Source organism: Sus scrofa, chromosome 1, assembly GCF_000003025.6.
Source record: "Sus scrofa isolate TJ Tabasco breed Duroc chromosome 1, Sscrofa11.1, whole genome shotgun sequence".
In the NCBI taxonomy this organism is placed as follows: domain Eukaryota; kingdom Metazoa; phylum Chordata; class Mammalia; order Artiodactyla; family Suidae; genus Sus; species Sus scrofa.
In genome coordinates, this window is record NC_010443.5 from 217,571,102 (window position 1) to 217,591,721 (window position 20,620).

The 20,620-nt window shown below is 39.0% G+C and overlaps 1 protein-coding gene across 1 annotated transcript in view; it reads left to right on the forward strand.

Annotated features, from left to right (window-relative positions):
• Nucleotides 1,503-20,620, forward strand: part of GLIS3 (GLIS family zinc finger 3) — a 545,026-nt gene continuing 525,908 nt past the window's right edge. The window contains exon 1 of the mRNA XM_021074388.1: nucleotides 1,503-1,651. The gene's annotated coding sequence lies outside the window, so the exon portion shown is untranslated. The remainder of the gene's footprint in view (nucleotides 1,652-20,620) is intronic.

The following is a 20,620-nucleotide window of genomic DNA, read 5'->3' on the forward strand; positions in this document are numbered from 1 at the left end:
TTCTTTAAATTCTCTATGGTATGTTTGCTTTTATTTTTTCAGCACTCAGATCACTAATTCTCTTCTCAGTTGTTTCTTGATTTATTTAAATGAGCATATTTTTATTTCCTGGATTTCTGCTCAGTTCTTTTCCAAATCCAGTCATTCTTATTTCATAATTTCCTATTCTTAGAGATTTGTACTTTTCCTTTTTTTCCTTTTTATTTTCTTTTTTGCCATACCTGTGGCATGTGGAAATTCCCAGGCTAGGGGCTGAATTGGAGCTGTAGCTGCTGGCCTATGCCAAAGCCACAGCCATGCAGAATATGAGCTTATGTCTGCAACCTATACTGCAGCTCACAGCAACACCAGATCCTTAACCCACTGAGCAAGGCCAAGGATTGAACCTGCATACTCATGAATACTAGCTAGATTCTTAACCTGATGAGCCACAATGGCAACACCTGTATTTTTCCTTTTTGTGACAAGGATGCTATTTTTCAAATATTTTCAGATGTTTATTTTCCTGTCCTGAAAATCTCATCACCCATATTTCAGTGTGACTGGCAGAAAAAGGGATGGGAAATGCCTACTATTTTAAAAAAGATATTCATCTTTTATCATCAGATTAGATTTCACTTGCATCCACAGTAAGAAAGTAAACTTGGAATCTAGATTCCTTTAAATGTAGAGAAGTAATTCTAACCAGCCTTAAGTCTAAGCAAGTAGCCAGAATCAGTAGGGAATCTGAGAGTCCAAAACCCACCACTTTAATATCTGTGTATAGACAGAACCAGATACTTGGGTGTATAATCTGACAGTCACGCAGGGACTCATGCTTAATGCTCTGCTGTCACCATTTTGAAGTTCCCAGTAATTTTTTAAACAAGGGGCCCTTATTTATTCTGCACTGGGCTCTGAAAATTAGGTAGCTGGCCCTGGTACTAGGGGAATCCTGAGAGACAGGTGGAGGAAGTAAAAGGAAAATTCACCTTTATTGGTCCCAGGTCATTGTGGATAGTAGAGGCAGGCAGAAGAGTGAGTGACACACATGGATTCCACTTCTTCCCTGTCCCAGGAAAGAGAATATTGTATGATTGGAGAGGAACACCAGGAGGGGTCCTTTTGTCCCATTTAACATTTTGAACTCTGGAAAGAAAGTTCCTCTCCTGTAAAACTGAAATAATAAAGCGATCTGAAGTAAAAATATTTTTAAAAATTTCAAGGAGATATAGGATGGTAGGATTATAAATTTGCTCTTGCTCTACTCAGGAGAATAGAGAAACTGTAGTTTAAAGAAATATTCTATTAATTATCCAAATTTCATTAATAGTGTCCATCCTTATAGAAATGGGAAGAAAAATCTAAGTTCTAAGTCAAATTCAGTAAAACTGGTCCAGTAAAATAATTGAAACAGTCCTTTTAAGCTTAACTTTTGTTCTCAATTTACACATGCCTAATTGTTCAGATTTATACCTATTCTTCCTTTGCTCTCCCAGGTGCAGAGTGCTATCTGGAGGATATAGCAAACATTGTCATGCCATGGATCTTGAAGTATAGAAACAACTTCCTAAAGATGGTGCACTGGCAAGATAGGAACCTTAGTTTCTGATGACACTCTGTAGATGCCCTATCAGCCCTGGATGGCCTACATCCTTTGAACTTGTTTTAGGTAAGAGAGAAATATATTTCTATTTAGTTTAAATGATTATTTTAAATGTTCTCTTATATGCAGACAGACTTAATTCTGATATAGATACTTAGGCTGATTCTAATTTTCTGCTGTTATAAACTATGCTGCAATTAGCATACTTGTCCAAACATCTCTGCACATTTGAGAAATTTTTGAATGTCTAAAAGTTGAATTGTCAGTTAAAAGATTTATGAACAATTTTTATTGTCTTGTGAAATATCTTCCCAACTTGGGAAGACATTCTTAATGGGGATATTCTTGGAAAATGAACAAATGGAGTGGGAAAATGTGGGACACTAAGTGAAAGCATGATACTGGGATATGGTTGACATAACATGGCAAATGTAAATGAGAGCCAGATATTCCCATGTCAAGTTAAAAATCCATTCTACTATTCCCTTTACTAGGATGGCTGAGTCAAATTCAAAAATATAAAAAATAACCCAATAAAACAGTTGCATTTCAGGCTGTTGCAGATTCTTAAGACATTCATTTGATTGTAAAGCAGTAGGTAGACACACACACACACACACACACAAACACATGCTACTATGCTGGATTTATTTCCTTCCATGATCCTTAGTTAACTCTGGATTATTGGGAGATTATTATTGTTAGATTATTTTTAGATTATGTAAAAAAGTGGTAAGTAGTTCTCAAACTTCATTTTTGTGTGTGTGTTTTTAGGGCTGCACCTGTGGCATATGGAAGTTCCCAGTCTAGGGGTCAAGTCAGAGCTGTAGCTGCTGGCCTATGCCACAACCACAGCAACATGGGGTCCGAGCCTCATCTGTGACCTACACCACAGCTCATGGCAATGCTGGACCCTTAACCCACTGAGGAAGGCTGGAGATTAAACCCCTATCCTCATGAATACAAGTCAGGTTCGTTACTGATGAGCCCTAACAGGAACTCCTCAAACTTCACATTTAAAATCAATCTATGGAGTACCCTTCGTGGCACAGTGGAAATAAATCTGACTAGAAACCATGAGGTTGCGGGTTTGATCCCTGGCTTCACTTAGTGGGTTAAGGATCTGGTGCTACCAGAAGCTGTGGTGTAGGTTGCAGACTCAGCTTGGATCTGGTGTTGCTGTGGCTCTGACATAGGCTGGCAGCAACAGCTCTGATTAGACCCCTAGCCTGGGAACCTCTATATACCGTGGGTGTGGCCCTAGAAAGGACAAAAGAAAAAATAATAAAATAAAATCAATCTAAAAGTCTATTGGAGGAGTTCCCATTGTTGACTCAGTGGTTAATGAACCCAGCTAGTATCCATGAGGATGCAGGTTCAATCCCTGCCCTCGCTCAGTGTGTTAAGGATCTTGCATTGCTGTGAGCTGTGGTGTAGGTCGTGGACATGGCTCAGATCCCAAGTAGCTGTAACTGTGGTGTAGGCTGGCAGCTATAGCTCCAATTTGATCCCTAGCCTGGGAACCTCCATATACCTTGAGTGTGGCTCTCAGAAAGACCAAAAAAAAAAAAAAAAAAAAGTCTATTGGAAAAGTACATTTCCGAGTTTCACATATTCTGATTCAGTTGGTCAAAGGTGGGGCCAGGAATATGCATTTTAACTACCATAGCCACTTTGAAAAGCACTTATCCAGATATTTTAAAGATTTTTTTCAGCTATTGGCTGGATCCTATCCATCAATAAGTCTGGCTGCCTCACTGTTTTTTAATTCTTCCAGAGAAGCTGACCAAGGATGGGCATAGAGGTATAGAGGTGCAACTGAGATTGGCAGTTCTGGTCCTTTCTATCAGTTGATTGACATTTTATGGCTCTAGATTTAAAGTAATGGCTATACTTATGAATAATGGACATGATATTTTAGGAATTATTTAATGTATTTTTTATTCCTCTTAAATCAAGATGCCATATGGCTTTCTATCCTTTTAATCAATGAATTTCAATGCTTCAAGGGCAGGGTAGTGGCTGGCTAGAACACCAAAGTCATTGCTCAGCTTTGACTGTCAAATGAAGCTTTTTAATGTATTGTGTCCCGAGGGAGAAAGTGCTGTTGAAAGCAAAGCTACATCAAGAGAGAAAAAGAATTTCTAAATTTCTAAGCTCCTTTTATATATCATTTATTTCTTATGGTATTGGATTCTTGTTAGAGAATGATGTCTAAAATTTCTGCTTTCATACTTGAAGTTTTTTTTTTTTTGCAGCTACGTTCATGATCAATTTTTGTGATATCTTTGCTTCAATCGATGACAGGTTCTTTTAGCAATTAAAACAAGTGAGTTGATTGTAATATTCAGTTTCTCTATATCTGCATTTATTTTTTTGTCTCCTAGATCAGGCTGATTTGAAAGAAGTATGTTAAAATCTCCCATAAAACTGTATTTTATCTGTTTTTAACTTTTTAAAAAATTCTTATTTCTTATTAAAGCATAGTTGATGTATAGTGTTGTGTTAGTTTCAGGTATACATCAGGGTGATTCCGTTATATGTATATCCATTCTTTTTCAGATTCTCTTCCCATATAGGCTCTTACAGAATATTGAGTAGAATTCCCTATGCTATGCAGTAGATCCTTGTTGTTTATCTATCTTATATATAGTATATGTTAAACCTAAACTCCTAATTTATCCCTCCCTGCCACCTTTCCCCTTTGGTGACCATATGTGTTTTCTATACCTGTGGGTCTATTTCTGTTTTGTAAATAAGTTCATTTGTATCATTTTTTATTGTACATATAAGTGATATATGATATTTGTCTTTCTCTGACTTACTTAGAATGATAATCTCTGGATACATGGCATTATTTCATTCTTTTTATGGCTGAGTAATATTCCTTTGTTTAAATGTACCACATTTTCTTTATTCATTCCTCTGTCAGTGGATATTTAGGTTGCTTCCATGTCTTGGCTGTTTGTACATAGTGCTGCAGTGAACACTGGAGTATGTGTATCTTTTTGAATTACGGTTTTATCTGGATATTTGTTCAGGAGTGGAATGACAGGGTTATATTCTATTTTTAGTTTTTTGAGGAATGTCCATACTGTTTCCCATCATGTCTGTACCACATTTCATCTTCACCAACAGTGTAGGAGGGTTTCCTTTTCTCTGCATCCTCTCCAGCATTTATTGGTCATAGACTTTGATGATAGCCATTCTGAATGAAGTGAGGTGAATCCTCATTGTAGTTTTCATTTGTAGTTCTCTCATAACTAGTGATGATGAGCATCTTCATGTGCTTTTTTGGCCATCTGTCTGTCCTCTTTGAAGAAATCTCTGTTTAGGTCTTCTCTTTCTCTCTCTCTCTCTTTTTTTTTTTTTTTTTTTTTTTTTTTTTTTTTTGCTTTTTAGGGCCACACCTGTGGTCTGTGAAGTTCCCAGGGGTCTGCAAACATTTTCTCCCATTCTGGGGTTGTCTTTTCATTTTTTAAAATATTTCCTTTGCTGTGTAAAAGCTTTTAAGTTTAATTAAGTCCTATTTGTTTATTTTTGTTTTTATTTCCATCACTCCAGGAAACTCCAGATCCAGAAAGATATTGTCTCAATTTATGTCAAAGAGTGTTTTGCCTATGCTTTTCTCCAGGAGTATCATAGAATCCACTTTAACACTTAGGTCTTTAATCCATTTTGTGTTTATTTTTGTGTATTGTGTAAGAGATTTTTTTTTCTTTTTAGGGCTGCACCTGAAGCATATGTAAGTTCCCTGGCTAGGGGTGAATCTGAGCTTCAGCTACTGGCCCCTACACCATAGCCACAGCAATGCCAGATTGAAGCTGCATCTGTAACCTAAGCCACAGCTGGTGGCAATGCCAGATCCTTAACCCACTGAGTAAGGCCGGGGATCAAACCCATGTCCTCATAGACTCTAGCTGGGTTTGTAACCCACCGAGCCACAACAGGAACTCTGAGAATGTTCTAATTTCATTCTTTTACATGTAGCTCTCCATTTTTTCCAATACTACTTATTGAGGAGACCGTCTTTTCTCCGTTGTATATTCTTGCCTCCTTTGTTACAGATTATTGAACTATAAGTGCTGGGTTTATTTCTAGGATTTCTATCCTGTTACACTGGTCTATATGTTTGATTTTGTGTCAGTTCCATAATGTTTTGATGACTGTAGCTTTGTAGTATAGTCAGAAGTCAGGAGCCTGATTCTTCTCACTCCATGTTTCTTTCTCGAGATTGCTTTGATTGTTAGGGTTCTTTTGTTTCCACACAAAATTTCTTTTGTTTTAGTTCTGTGAAAAATGCCATTGGTATTTAATAGGGATAACACTGAATCTATAGATTGCCTTGGGTAGTATGGTCATTTTGACAATACTGATTTTTACAATCCAAGAATATGGTTCATCTTTCCATCTGTTTGTGTAATTTCCTGTTTCTTTCATTAGTATCTTAGAGTTTTCCAGGTACAGGTCTTTGGCCTCCTTAGGTAGGTTTATTCCTCCTTCCTGCCTCTTTAGGTAGGTATTTTATTCTTATTGATGTGATGGTAAATAGGATTTTTTCTTTAATTTCTCTTTCTGATCTTTTGTCATTAGTGTAGAGAAATACACAGATTTCTGCATATTAATTTTGTATTCTTCAACTTTATTGAATTAATTGATGAGCTCTAGTAGTTTTCTGGTCAGGTTTTTGGATTTTCTATGTTTAGTATTGGGTCATCTGCACACAGTGACAGTTTAACTTCCTTTTCACCAATTTGGATTCCTTTTATTTATTTTACTTCTTTGATTGCCATGGCTTGGACTTCCAAAACTACATTGGATAAAATTTATGAGAGTGAACATCCTTATCTTATTCTTGAAATTAGAGGAAGTGCTTTCAGCTTTTCACTGTTGAGTGTGCTGTTATCTGTGGATTTGTCATATATGGCCTTTATTATGTTGAGGTAGATTCTCTCTATGCCCATTTTCTGGAGAGATTTTTCTCAAAAATGAGTTTTGAATTTTGAAAAATCTTTGTGTGCATCTATTGAGATGATCACATGGTTTTCATTTTTCAGTTTGTTAATGTGGTGTATCACATTGATTGATTTGAAGATACCAAAAAATTCTTGCATCCCTGGGAAAAATCCCACTTGATCATGGTGTATGATCCTTTTAATGTATTGTTGAATTTGGTTTGCTAGTATTTTGTGTATATGTCTATATGTGATATTGTGTATATGTCTATATGTGATATTGACCTATAATTTTGTTTTTTTGTGAATATCTTTATCTGGTTTTGATGTCAGGGTGATGGTGACCTCATGGAATGAATTTGGGAGTGTTCCTTCCTCTGCAATTTTTTGGAATAGTTTCAGAAGAATGGGTATTAACTCTTCTCACATATTTGGTAGATTTTGCCTGTGAGGCCATCTGGTCCTGGATTTTTGTTTTAGGGAAGTTTTAAATCCCAGTTTAAATTTCGTTACTTCTGATTGGTCAGTTAATATTTTTTGTTTCTTCCAGATTCAGTCTTGGAAGATTGGACCATTGTAAGAATCTGTCCATTTCTTCTAGGTTGTCCATTTTATTGGACATTTTATTATCCATTTTATTTGATGAGGCTAGAGGTTTATCAGTTTTGTTTATCTTTTCAAAGATCTAGTTTTTATTTTTATTGATCCTTTCTATTGTTTTATTATTTCTGCTTGATATTTATGGTTTATTTCCTTTTATGACTTTGAGCTTTGTGTGTACTCCCTTCTCTAGTTGCTTTAAGTGTAAGGTGACATTGTGTATTTGAGATTTCTTTTTTTTTTCTGTATTTAAGTAGCAAGGGATTTTTATTTACTTATTTTTTAGATTTAAATTTTATTTCCCCAATACATTTTTTTTTCCTACTGTACTGCATGGTGACCCAGTTAAACATACATGTATACATTCTTTTTTCTCACATTATCAGGCTCCATCACAAGTGACCAGAGGTAGTTCCCTGTGTTACATCGCAGGATCTCATCTGCATCTATTAACCTCAAGCTCCCAATCCATCCCACTCTCTTGGCAACCACAAGTCTGTTCTCCAAGTCCATGATTTTCTTTTCTGTGGAAAGGTTCATTTGTGCCATGTGTTAGATTCCAGATATGTGATGTCATATGGTATTTGTCTTTTTCTTTGTGACTTACTTCACTCAGTATCAGAGTCTCTAGTTTCATCCATGTTGATGCAAATGGCATTATTTTGTTCTTTTTGATGACTGAATAGTATTCTATTGTGTATATATACCACATCTTCCTAATCCAATCATCCATTGATGGACATTTGGGTTGTTTCCATGTCTTAGCTGTTGTGGATAGAGCTGCAATGAATATGCAGGTGCATGAGTCTTTTTTAAGGAAAGTTTTGTCCGGATATATGCCCAAGAGTGGGATTGCTGGGTCGTATGGTAGTTCTGTGTTTGTTTCCTGAGGTAAGAGTGTATTGTAAACTTCCCTCTTATAATTGCTTTTACTGGGTCTCATATGTTGTTTTTTCTTTTTCTTTTTTTGGCTACTCATAGCACATGGAATTCCCAGGCACGGGAAGAAATAAAGCTGTAGTTGTGACCTAAGCCATAGCTGCTGCAATGCCTGATCCTTAACCCACTGTGCTGGGAAGGGGATTGAACCTATATCCTAGTGCTCTCAAGATGTTGCTAATTTTCTGTTGTGTCACAGTGGGAACTCGATGGGTTTCATAAGTTTTAGATTGTGTGTTTTTGTTTTCATTTGCTCTAGGTGTTTTTTTTTTTTATTTCTTCAGTGATCCATTACTTATTTAGTAACTTACCATTTAGCCTCCATGTGTTTGTATATTTTATAGTTTTTTTTCTTGTTGATTTCTAATCTTATAGTGTTATGGTTAGAAAAGATGCTTGATATGGTTTCAGTTTTCTTAAATTTGCTGAAGCTTGCTTTGTGGCCCAACATATGATTTATCCAGGAGAATATTCTGTGTGCACTTGAAAATAATAGGTATTCTGCTACTTTTGGATGGAGTGTTCTATAAATATCAATCAAAATCAAGTCCTTCTGGTCTAATGTGTCATTTAGGGCCTGGGTTTACTTGTTGATTTTCTGTGTGGATCATCTGTCCATTGGAAGTAAGTGGGGTGTTAACATCCCCCACTATTATTGTGTTACTTTTTTTTTCTCCTTTTATAGCTATTAGCATTTGCCTTATATATTGAGGTGCTCCTATGTTGGTTGCATATATATTTACAAGTTATATCTTTTTCTTGGCTTGATCCCTTGATCTTTATATATTGTCCTTCTTTGTTTTTTGTAGTAGTCTTTATTTTAAAGTATATTTTGTATGAAATTAGTATTTTTACTCCAGCTTTCTTTTGATTTACATTTTCATATAACACCTTCCTCGGTCTGTATGTGGCCCTATCTGAAGTGGGTCTCTCATAGACAGACTATATACAGGTACTGGTTTTGTATTCATTCATTCAACCCTTGTATTCTGGGTGGAGCATTTAATTCATTTATATTTAAAGTAATTATTGATACGTATGTTCTTACTGTCATTTTGTTACTCTTCTGGGTTTGTTTTTGTTGGTCTTTTTTCTTCCTTCCTTTTTTGTTCTTTGCTCTTAGGGTTTGATGATTATCTTTAGTGTTATGTTTGTGTTTCTTTTTCTTATTTGTGTTTGTTCCTATTGTAGATTTTTGGTTTATGGTTAACATGAGTTTTGATATAGCATTCTATATATATACAAGATTAGCTGGTCTCTTAATTTCCAATGCCTTTCCAATATCATGCAATAATACTCTTTTCTTCTCACAATTGCTGGTTTTGATATCATATTTGTGTGTGGATTATTTCTTACCTTTACTATATGTTTGCCTTTGTTGGTGAGCCTTCTCATTTGTAATTTTTTTGTTTCTGGTTGTGGCCTTTCTCCCCCCGCATAGAGAAGATCCCTTAGCATTTATCGTAAAACTGGTTTAGTTGTGCTGAACTCTCTTAGCTTTTGCTCATCTGTAAAGCTTTTTATTTTTTCCATTAAATATGGCAAAAAGCCTTTCTGGGTAGAATATTCTTAGTTGTAGTTTTTTCTCTTTCATCACTTTAAATATATCATGCTGGTTTTGATGGCCTTTTGGCCTTCTGGTCCCTTCTGGCTTGCAGAGTTTCTTCTGAAAAATCAGCTGATAATCTTATGGGGCCTCCTTTGTGTGTTATTTATGTGCACATGTTAGCTTGGGATAGAAGGAGAATTATATTGAACCAGGGTGAGATGTTGCCAGACAATTACAAATTTGGAATCTAGAATAATGGAATTTATCCCTCGTTTGGGTGTCAGCTGGGAAATCTCTAAACTCCAGTGTTGTCAAAGTGCTAGGTTGGAATTAACTGAAGAAAGGTAGACATAGGCAGAGAACAGTCTTGACTCATAGAATGTAGCACATACCTCATAGTCAGAGAACCCAGCTAAGAAAATCTGTCCCCTCAAAGGGAACACAGAATTGCTAAGAGACACAATGGAGAATAGGTAAGATATAACTTGAATTAGAGATGTGCAAGATTTTCAGCTAGAGGATACCTCAAGAATAACATGCCAGATATGGGTATTTGCAGAGTTTCCAAAGAATCAGGTGAGATCATGTCCTCACAATGGTCAGCAGGTTCAGGTATTCAGGAAGAAGATGCCCAGTCTCCATGTTCCTATGGTAGGCAATAGAAAGGACATGTGGGCCTCCCTCTGGCTTCTACCCTCCTGCTGGCATAAGTACTCAAAAGCTTACCTGCAGGTCCAGGAGCCATCTTGGCAAGAAAAATGAGGAAGGGTGATACATTCTGAAAAATTGAACATTTCTTCCAAAGACACTAGGGTGAGAGAGAATTTTAAAATATTTCATAGTGGAATTAACTGAGTTATATGTAATTGGTAAGTTGAAATCTTTTCTACCCCTTGGCATACCAAGAGCTTAAATGTTAGATGCTATCAGTTGTGGCAAACAGAGGAAAGCAACATAACTTTTTTCTCATTTGATTTGTAGTTCATAAAATTCTACTTGGGTGTAGATTACTTATGGATTTAATCATACATACTATTCCATGTAGCAAAATGTTAAAGCTATGAAGAAGTCTGGAGACAAAGAGAATAGATCCAGACATTCTAGGGGAATACTAACCTCACACTATACCTTGAAGCTATGATCTTTTAAATATACCAATGAACAGCTGCTTATCACCAGGAGGTGTTAGATCTTGACTTCTCCCCAATTTTTGTGTCTTGGTCAATATCAACATGAGAATGTCTGCTCTGAGAAGTCCACTCTACCACCAAAAATGTGCTGGGTTTTTTTTTTTTTTTTTTGAAACAAAAATTGCTATGGAGCTTTCAGCATCACATGAATTAGGGGTATTTCCAGTTTTGCCCTTAGATCCTGAGGTGCATTAGTGATTCCTTCCCCTGCCCAGTTAGCTCTTGGACTGCATCTTAGATGTAACCAACATCCAAATGGATAGTGTCCTGCGATTTGAAAGTGCTGCAAGCTGTTTACCTTTTTTTTTTAAAACCAAGTCAGAGGCCGCTGAAGCTCAGGAGAATCATATGTACTTTAAGAGAGGAGGTTAAATGATGGCAAAGTGGGTTTTCCAAGAGCTTTGTGCAGTGCTCAAAGTTGTGTTCCTCAGTAACCAAGTGGGCAGACAAGGGCGATGAGGAAGCTTCCCTGTGGAATCAAAGGCACTAGCACATGAGAGAATGGGTCCTTCAGAGTCATCTCAGGCCACCTGTCTATCTTTACCAAGAGCCCAGCATGACAGAATGGTCCACCTAAGAACAGAAGTTGTTAGGTGGCATCTGGATTTGGACAGACCTACTGTTATCCCTGCTTTCTGTTCAAAATTCAGTTCTGTCAGATTGCTATAAAGATCAATGATAAATAATCTCTTTAAAGCAGAAGACATATACTAGGTGCTCAAGAAATGCTTGCTCTTATTAGAAGCAATGTAAATATCATTAGTATAAGACAATAGTTTTCAAAGGTCCTCACAGATGTCCATAGTTAAAAAAGAGAAATTTAGGAGTTCATGTCATGGCTCAGTGGTTAAGGAACTTGACTAGTATCTGTGAGGATGCAGGTTCCATCCCTGGCCTTGTCCTGTGGGTTAAGGATATGGCGTTGAGGTGAGCTGTGGTGTAGGTTGTAGATGCTGCTTGGATCCCACATTGTTGTGGCTGTGGTATAGGCCAGTGGCTACAGTTCTGATTCAACCCATAGCCTGGGAACCCTCATATGCCATGGGTGCGGCCTTAAAAAGATGAAAAAAGACAAAAAAAAAAAGGAAATTTAAATTAGACCAATGGTTTTCAAATATGGCTATGTTCAGAAAATTTTCTGAGGCTTTGTTAAAAACACATTCCCTGATGTCCTAGAGTTCTTCATTTTTTTTTCTTTTTCCATTATGTTTATTACAAGTTACTGAATGTAGTTCCCTGTGCTATACAATAGGATCTTGTTATTTATCCATTCTATGTATAATAGTTTTCCTCTGCTAGTTTCAAACTCCCAATCCAACCCTCCCCCAGCCCACCCTACCCCTAATCCTAGACATTCTGATTCACTAGCTTTGAGGTAGGAAGTGGGAAATCTATGGTTTAACAAATTTAAAGGTGATACTGATGTACAAACCAAGGGTTCTCAGCCCTGGCTGTATATTTAAATATTTAAATAACTAGGGAGCTATGGAAATTACAGATGCCAGGGCTACAATCTGGGCCAGCTGAATCAGAATCTCTTGGTAGGCAGACACTAGTGTTTAAAAAGCTCCCCCATGAGTGTTGTATCTTTGCTGTCATTTGCTTCTAGGTATTTTTTAATTTCCCCATGAGATTCTAATATGGCACTAAAGAGTCTCCACTTTATCATCGCCGCCTGAGATACTTGGCAAAAACCCCAAAGCACAGGCCCCAGCAGTGCCATGGTATTTGAGTGGAGGCCCAGGTATCTGCATTCTAGCAAATTCCACAGGTTTTTGTGCATAACCAATATTAAGAACCACAGTTCTAGTTCAAGCTTGTTACATTGGAATCACCATGTGGAGTAATTTAAAAAGTACTGATAGCTTTGTATTATCTCCAGATATTCTGGTTGAGTTGGAATAGGGTGTGGCCTATTTATAAAGGTTTTTTTTTTTTTTTTGTCTTTTTGCTATTTCTTGGGCCGCTCCCACGGCACATGGAGGTTCCCAGGCTAGGGGTCGAATCGGAGCTGTAGCCACCAGCCTATGCCAGAGCCACAGCAACGCAGGATCTGAGCCGCGTCTGTAACCTACACCACAGTTCAAGGCAATGCCAGATCGTTAACCCACTGAGCAAGGGCAGGGACTGAACCCGCAACCTCAGGGTTCCTAGTCGGATTCGTTAACCACTGCGCCACGACGGGAACTCCTATAAAGGTTTTTTTAAAAGCTCTTTAGGTGATTTTAATATCCAACAAAGCTCGGAGTTGTCACTGGTTCAGTGGCATCCATGACGACACAGGTTCCATCCCTGGCCTATGGGTTAAGGATTGGGCGTTGCTGTGAGCTGTGGTGTAGGTGGCTGACATGGCTCAGATCCCACAGTGCTGTGGCTGTGGCATAGGCCAGCGGCTACAGCCCTAATTGTACCCCCAGCCTGGGAACTTCCATATGTTGCAGGTGCGGCCCTAAAAAAAAAAAAGGGTTAAAAAAAAATATATATCCTGCAGAGCTTGAGAACCAGTGGTTGCTGGTTCAGTAGCATCAGTATTATCTTCTAGGGACCTATTAGAAATGCAAATTCCCAGGCTTCACCCCAGACCTACTGAATCAGAAACTCTGGGTATGGAGCCTAGTAATCTATGTTTTAACAAGTGCTTCAGGTGATTCTTTTGCACACTGATGTTTGAGAACCAGGGACTAGATCTTGCTAATTAGCAGGAATCAATTAGTAAGGATTCATGGATCATATTAGCTGATTGACACTAATTCAAGAGGTTTGACCTAGTCAGTTTCTTTTCTTTTTTTCTTTATTGGCCACACCTATGGCATATGGAAATTGGCAGGCCAGGGATTCAATCCTTAACCTACTGTGCTGGGTTGGGGATTGAATTTGCTTCCCAGGGCTCCAGAGATGCCACCGATCTAGTGTGCCACAGTGGGAATTCCTAAATAGTCCCCCTTTTTTGGCCACCCCTCATCATATGGGGTTCCCAGGCTTCATATAGCAACACCAGATCCTTAACTCACTGTGCCTGGTCTGGGATTGAACCTGAGTCCCAGCACTCCAAGATGCCACCGGTCCCATTGTACTACAGCAGGAACTCCTGTCCTAGTTAGTTTTTATTGAGATAGTATTAAAGGCTGGCAGGGTGTAGCCCTGGATGAGGGGGCCTAGTACAAGGCTGCCCAGAAAGGTCAGCCTCTGGCTATGTGTGTGAAATGCAAGAGCTCTGATCAGCTCTGAACACATGGGTTCTTTTTTTCCTCATTTAAAAAGCCATGCTCTACCAAAAGAGAGCCCAGCCTACCCAAGGCAACCTAAGAGCTGTCAACAACCATTCCAGGCTTTGGTGAGAACTAAACCCTAGGTACCATGTTAAAATTCAGCTTTCTGAGCGCAACCGATTTTGGTTCTCTATGTGTGGGGTGAGCACTAGCAAACAGCATTTTAAGCAGGCACCTATGGTGATGCTGATGTCAGTAGCGTGTAAACCAAGCTCTGAAAAACATTGGTTTTATGGGCTGTTATCTCCAGGCTTTGTGAGACCAACTTGTGAGACCTTCACATTTTTTTATTCATAAGGTCTGGCCTCCTCCATTGACGTATGGGTAGCACACCCAGGTCACTCTGTGTGAAGTCACTGGCTGAGCTATCTTTCCCAGCATCTGATTCCAAAGTGAGGCTTTTAATGTCAGTGAGAAGCTTCTTTTGTTCCAGGCCTCCAAAGCCTGGTAAATGCATTTCAGTATGGCTTTTAAATGTCACTCTTGTGTCCCCACCCTTTCTAAGGAAACTTTGTTGTATGAAAAACCCAATTTGCTTCACCTGACGCTAATTCCTTAGTGACCTAGGCCAGAAGCAACAGGTCCAAGAGACTTCTTCCAACAGAAATCCAAAGCACTGCACATATTTGGCCTCTGGGCGGCGCCAACCTTTTGGAAAAGTAGGCTGTTTATGTAACAGATTGGCAGTTTGAGCGGCTGTGTAAATGTCATTCTTTAAAAATAAAGACGAAACTCTCAGTTAACTCAAACAGGAGCAAATTAAAAAGTAGAGTGAAACATCTATTTCATGAACACAATTCATCTGCTGTCTCTGGTACTTCAAAATGATACCTTTTCTCCAAATGATAACTGGCACCCTCCCACCGGCTTCAGCTAGGCAGTGACAAAACAACAGATCAATTCACTCACTTCAGTGAAGAAGAAAAATCCAGTCAGTTAGGATGGGCTTCATGTGACTCATTACCTGAAGACTGAATCCTTTCTATGCAACCAAACAAAATATAAGCAGAGCCACTGAAACTGAGGTGTTGAGTTTGTCCCCCAAAATGTAATAAGGAAGTTTCGTATCGAGTCTCAATTGATTTTAAATCCAAAGGATAATTATTTTTCCTTGTGAACTCACCAGGAGAGTCCTTGAAATATTAATTTTCAACAATTTTAAGGGTATGTCTGTAACATGTAAAGCCATCTCATTTTGAGGGCTTTGTGTCCTGTGTGCTAATGTAAAATCTCAACCTTAGCTTCAAAATGGAATCACTTGGGAGGCTTTTAAAAATTCCAAGTTTCAGGCACATACCCCAAACCAATTAAGTAAGGATCTGGAGGTGGGACCTAGGCAACAGTACTTTTTTAAGCTCCCTAGGTAATATAATGTGAAGCCACTCTTTGGTTCCTTAGCTTTCTATTTGCAGCTGTTTTCTCTGGAGTTCTGACCCTAATCCTTCCGGCTGGGTACAGGGACCAATCTCTGATACTCACACTGCTTTCTTCCAATTTCTTTTCTCCTTGAGTCTGCTCCAACCTTCGTGCAGACCTGTCACTAGTGGGCCCGTCTTCAGTATCCTTATGCCCATCATCCCAGACATGTCTGAAATCCAGTGATGGCTATACCCTTACCTCAAGCTTGGGGCCCCACCACATAGTAACTGACTGGTAGATATGAAAGATAGCTCATAGATTGTATATAATGATGGTTCCCAAATACCAGTCCAGAGTCACTTCTAATCCTGAATAAGAATAACCCAGGGAGCTTGTTAAAATATGTATTTCTGGGCTCAATCTCAGAAAGCCCCATTCAGTCAGTCTGGAAAAAGATCTGGAATGTTTTGCTCTAACAAGCTAAGCTTTGGGGGAAAATTGATCTAGCTTAATGCCTCCAATTCTGAGGTAACAGAATGTCAGAGAGGATGTGAATTGTTCAAAGTCATTTGGCTACTTAGGAGTAGAGGCAATATTAGATTCAGGTGTCCTGACCACTATGAAAAGAAGTCATACTCTGGAGAAATACAGTTTTTGCATTTCAAGAGAAAATTTTAAATTAGTGAATTTTCTTTCCAACCTTACCTGTTAGATGAAAGAGCAAATCCTTCGGAAGTCAAATTTGATTTTTAGCCCCTACTTAGCAACATGTCAGTTCTGTGGTTTGGGGCAAGTATTTTCATCTCTCTGAGTCCTAGTATCTTTATCTTTCAAATGGGTGCTACTTGTCTCATCCAATTTTGTGAGGATTAAATGCCATAATGTTGCAGTGGAGAGGATTTGTTTTGAACCCACAAGAGATACAGTTTGGAGACTCCCAAAATTAGGGCAGAGAGAGGATTTTGCATTGAGCTTGAGCCAGAGGAATATTATTTCTTCTGCTTTTGTGATCCCATTTAACATCATGTGGCATACAGGTAATAAACAGATCACAGAACAGGAAATAGAGGCCCACCAAGGTTCTATGATTTTCTCAGGATCACATAGCTCATTGCTTTCAGACACAGGTCTTCTGACTTACAAATCACTGCTCTTTCTTCTATATCTCCTTTTCACCAAGGAAATTTCTCTGAGTCAGTTAGGTTTTTCCATTTGGTCATCATAGTACTGTATTACTTACTTAAATTTCTTGGAACTAGATTTAAATACCAAGGATAGGATAAGGGAAGGATCACTCAGCCCCCTAACTTTGTTCTTCTAGAGCTGGTTTGGTGGGGGAGGGGAACTTAGGGCACTTCAGCAAAGGACAAAGATAAGTGGCAGACCTCTTGGATCCCTCTAGGATAAGTCAAAATGGATCTGGATATTTCAGGTTTATACCTTATCCCCAGCAATGTTGAAAGTTCTTCCTAATTAGCCCTGGGCTATCTGGGGCCCCGCGGAGGAGCTAATAGATGGAAGCTAGGTGGGGATGAACCCTGGAATCATCACATTCTTTCTCTGTGTTTACCACACCTGAAAGCTTTGTCAATACAGAAAACACATGGAGTTGAAATGACACTTCAATTTGAGCAAAACCCTTTGTTGAGTAGCATTGTTGGATATTTCTGTCTGGTAAATCTGGCAACCGTATGAGCATTTGAGGATTTGCTTTAAATCATTTCATCTGTCTGTCTACAATTAATTGAATGAATTCACAGGTTAATTGGCTTAGAGCTTCATTTCACTTTGTGGTATAGACTTTGATCATTATGAGAGGTATTTATTTCTTACGCTTATAATTTGTGTTGATTATGGTACCGAGACTTTCAGTAAAAAATAGATGGAAAGGGTGTTTCTTCTGAGAGCTATTTTCATTGTAGTTGTAGAAGTAGAAAAGGGCCATGGACACACACCCCTCCTCATGAAGATAGCCTTCTGTGGTATCTTTATGCGCAAGAATGAATACTGCCTCTCCTAAAGGCAGTGGCTTGGATGAGGGAGTGAGAAAGTGAAAGGAGAGGGCAGGCGAGGCAGCATAGGAACAGTGTATTGCACTACACCAGGCCCACTGCTTAGTGGGCCAGGTCAGGCTATTTGGTGATCACCTAGGTAACCTGTTGCCAGGAGGACAGCAATAACTTCCCTATGACAACACTGGAACAAGGTCCCTGGCATTGCAAACAGGGCCAGAAAAGTCTGCCCTTCAATAGGCCTGCTGCTTAATGAGCTTGCATGTGTGCTGCAATCATTTCCAGAAGGCTGGAGGAGGGCAGAGGGCACTCACCAGCTTCCCAGACACTCCAACCATCAACTCCTTGATAATCCCACTTTTTCTGTCTATCTGCATACCCTGGAGCTGCCTGTTTTTCCAGTTGCTTGTTTTGAGTTGGTTCTTTGCTTTCTTTTTTTAATTTGTAGAAGGACTGAATACTGTATTCAGAAAACTCCTTTAGAAACAGAAGATTTACAACATGCCTGGGAATTTCCCTAATACAGATGGCCTTTCATTGCCCCCTTAACTTAATTTCTTCACCTGTAAAAGAATTAATTCCCATTTCCCAAGTTTGACTGCTTGCTGTAAATGTTGGTCTTGAGATTCAAATTTAAACCCACTGAATTATGAGACTAGCATATTGCCTGCCTGGTACTTTTTTTTTTTTTTTTTTTTTGTCTTTTGTCTTTTTTGTTGTTGTTGTTGTTGTTGCTATTTCTTGGGCCGCTCCCGCGGCATATGGAGGTTCCCAGGCTAGGGGTCGAATCTGAGCTGTAGCCACTGGCCTACGCCAGAGCCACAGCAACGCGGGATCCGAGCCTTGTCTGCAACCTACACCACAGCTCACGGCAACGCCGGATCGTTAACCCACTGAGCAAGGGCAGGGACCGAACTCGCAACCTCATGGTTCCTAGTCGGATTCGTTAACCACTGCGTCACGACGGGAACTCCCCCTGCCTGTTACTTTTGTTTCTAAGTGATAAATCTCTGACAGTAAATCTTGTCCTTCCCTCTCCTTGAAAGTTCAGCAGAGCCAGCATGGTGGCAGCAGTGCAAGTAGGATTTGAGGAATCTAAGAAATTTGCAAAGAAAAATGGTTTTCTTTGGTGTTGCCCCATATTTCACCTTTTTAAAAAGCATTATTTGAAGCTTTATAAGAATATAATTTCTCCTAAGATATCTCTAGCCAGGTGTATCTTGGAATTGATAGGGAATCAGAACAAGTGAAACAGGACGGTTCCTCTCATCTTTTTGCACTACATTTATGTCTAGAGCAGCCCTTCCTTAAAGTTCTGAGGAAAGTTAATAGCATTACTTGAAAAAAACGGTTTCATAGCCAAGCTCATTTGGGAAAAATTGGGTCAAATCGAGTTGAATGAGTCTCTTCTACAGGTCTTTGTCAGAGACTTTTTTTTTTTTTTTTTTTTTTAGGGCCGCACCTGCAGCATATGGGAGTTCCCAGGCTAGGGGTCAAATCAGAGCTACAGCTGCCAACCCAGGCTACAGCCACAACCACGTGGGATCTGAGCTGTGTCTGTGACCTACACCACAGCTCGCAGCAATGCTAGATCCTTAACCGCTACTGAGCGAGGCCAGGGATAGAACTGGCATCCTCATGGATCCTAGTCTGGTTTGTTAACTGCTGAGCCACAAAGGGAACTCCTGAGACTAATACTTAAATGGACAGTGTGAGTCTCCTTATTATGCAATATTTCTCAAACTTATTTCGCCAAGAAACCGAGAAACCATATTTTTTTTTCCCCACAGAGCAGGAGGCCTGTTGTTCAATGGATTGAATTTGAGAAACTAGCTCAGAGCAATGTCAAAAGGCCTTTGATCAAGATCTTGTTCCATCATTCTTTACTGCTTAGAAAATGTTAGAAATCTCTCCTTGTCTTTTAAGATTATATTGTTTGCTGATTCTTAAGGAAATTAAAATCGATTTTTAACAAAAGGCTTAATTTTTTAATTTATAAAATGGGAATAACAATAACCTATCTCATAAAGTTGTTATGAGAATTAAAGGGGATACCCCCAGATAAGGTAGCTATCACAGAGTAGACAATGTTATAAAGTCTAAACAAGGAGCTGAAGAGACTAACACTGAACCCAAAGTCCCCTGGTGTCATCACAACAATAAAGATTGTAAAAAAGGGCAATATTCTACTCATCTCAGAAATATTGATGCCACCATATATAAGGTTCAGAATATGTAGTATCTAGCACCTAGTAGATATTCTGTATATTTATTGAATGAATGAATGGGTGGATGAATGCCTAAATCTACGTCTTTACTGAATACAATCTTTATTAATAGGGATCACCTGAGGATGGCTCCTGCCATAGTTACAGTGGTCCAGATATTATGGAAGTTTCTTTTTGCCTCATCTCACAGTCCAGAGGTGGGTGGGCTGCTAGTTCTAGAGTGGTTAGGGACCACTGTCTGCCTCAAGAAGTCATCCAGCTATCCAAGTGGGCTGATCTACTGTTATCTTCAACACAGGGCTTCCATCTCTAGCTACAAGGCTGCTACAGTTGTCCCTGCTTTCAGCCAGCAGGGCAGGGGAGGAAGGAAAACAAGACTGGTTTTGATAAGAAGGTCGTGGACCAGAACATAGTCATATGAGCATACTCAGGTACAAGGAAGACAGGGATGTTAGTCTCTAGCTAGGCAGCCATATGCTCAGCCAAAACTTGGGGGGCTCATATCACAAAAAAGAAAAAAGTAATAGTGGATATTGAGTTCAAGTTAGCAGTTTCTGCCTCCAAAACAGCTCCAATTTTATACCTAAATTTAGGAAACTTCTAGTAAATGTTGATCATCAGGGTCAAATTCTGATCCCATGGTGCTGGGCTAGAGCATTTTCTTCCATTTCCTAAGGTACTACTTCAAGAGATTTAAGCAAGCCAAAGTGGGTTTGGAGGGCTTCACTAGGATTGTTAGTGGGTAGATGAGACTCCAAAGTATGTGATAAATCCTTCGATGAATGAAGTATATTTAATCTTGAAAAGAAAAAATTTGGGAATAACGCATATCTATCGTCAAAGGCATAAGGACTCCCAAAATGAAGAATGGTTAGGATTTTTCTGTGTGGCTTTAAGAGATAGAAGACAGGGGCTCAGACCTCATGCCCCAGAT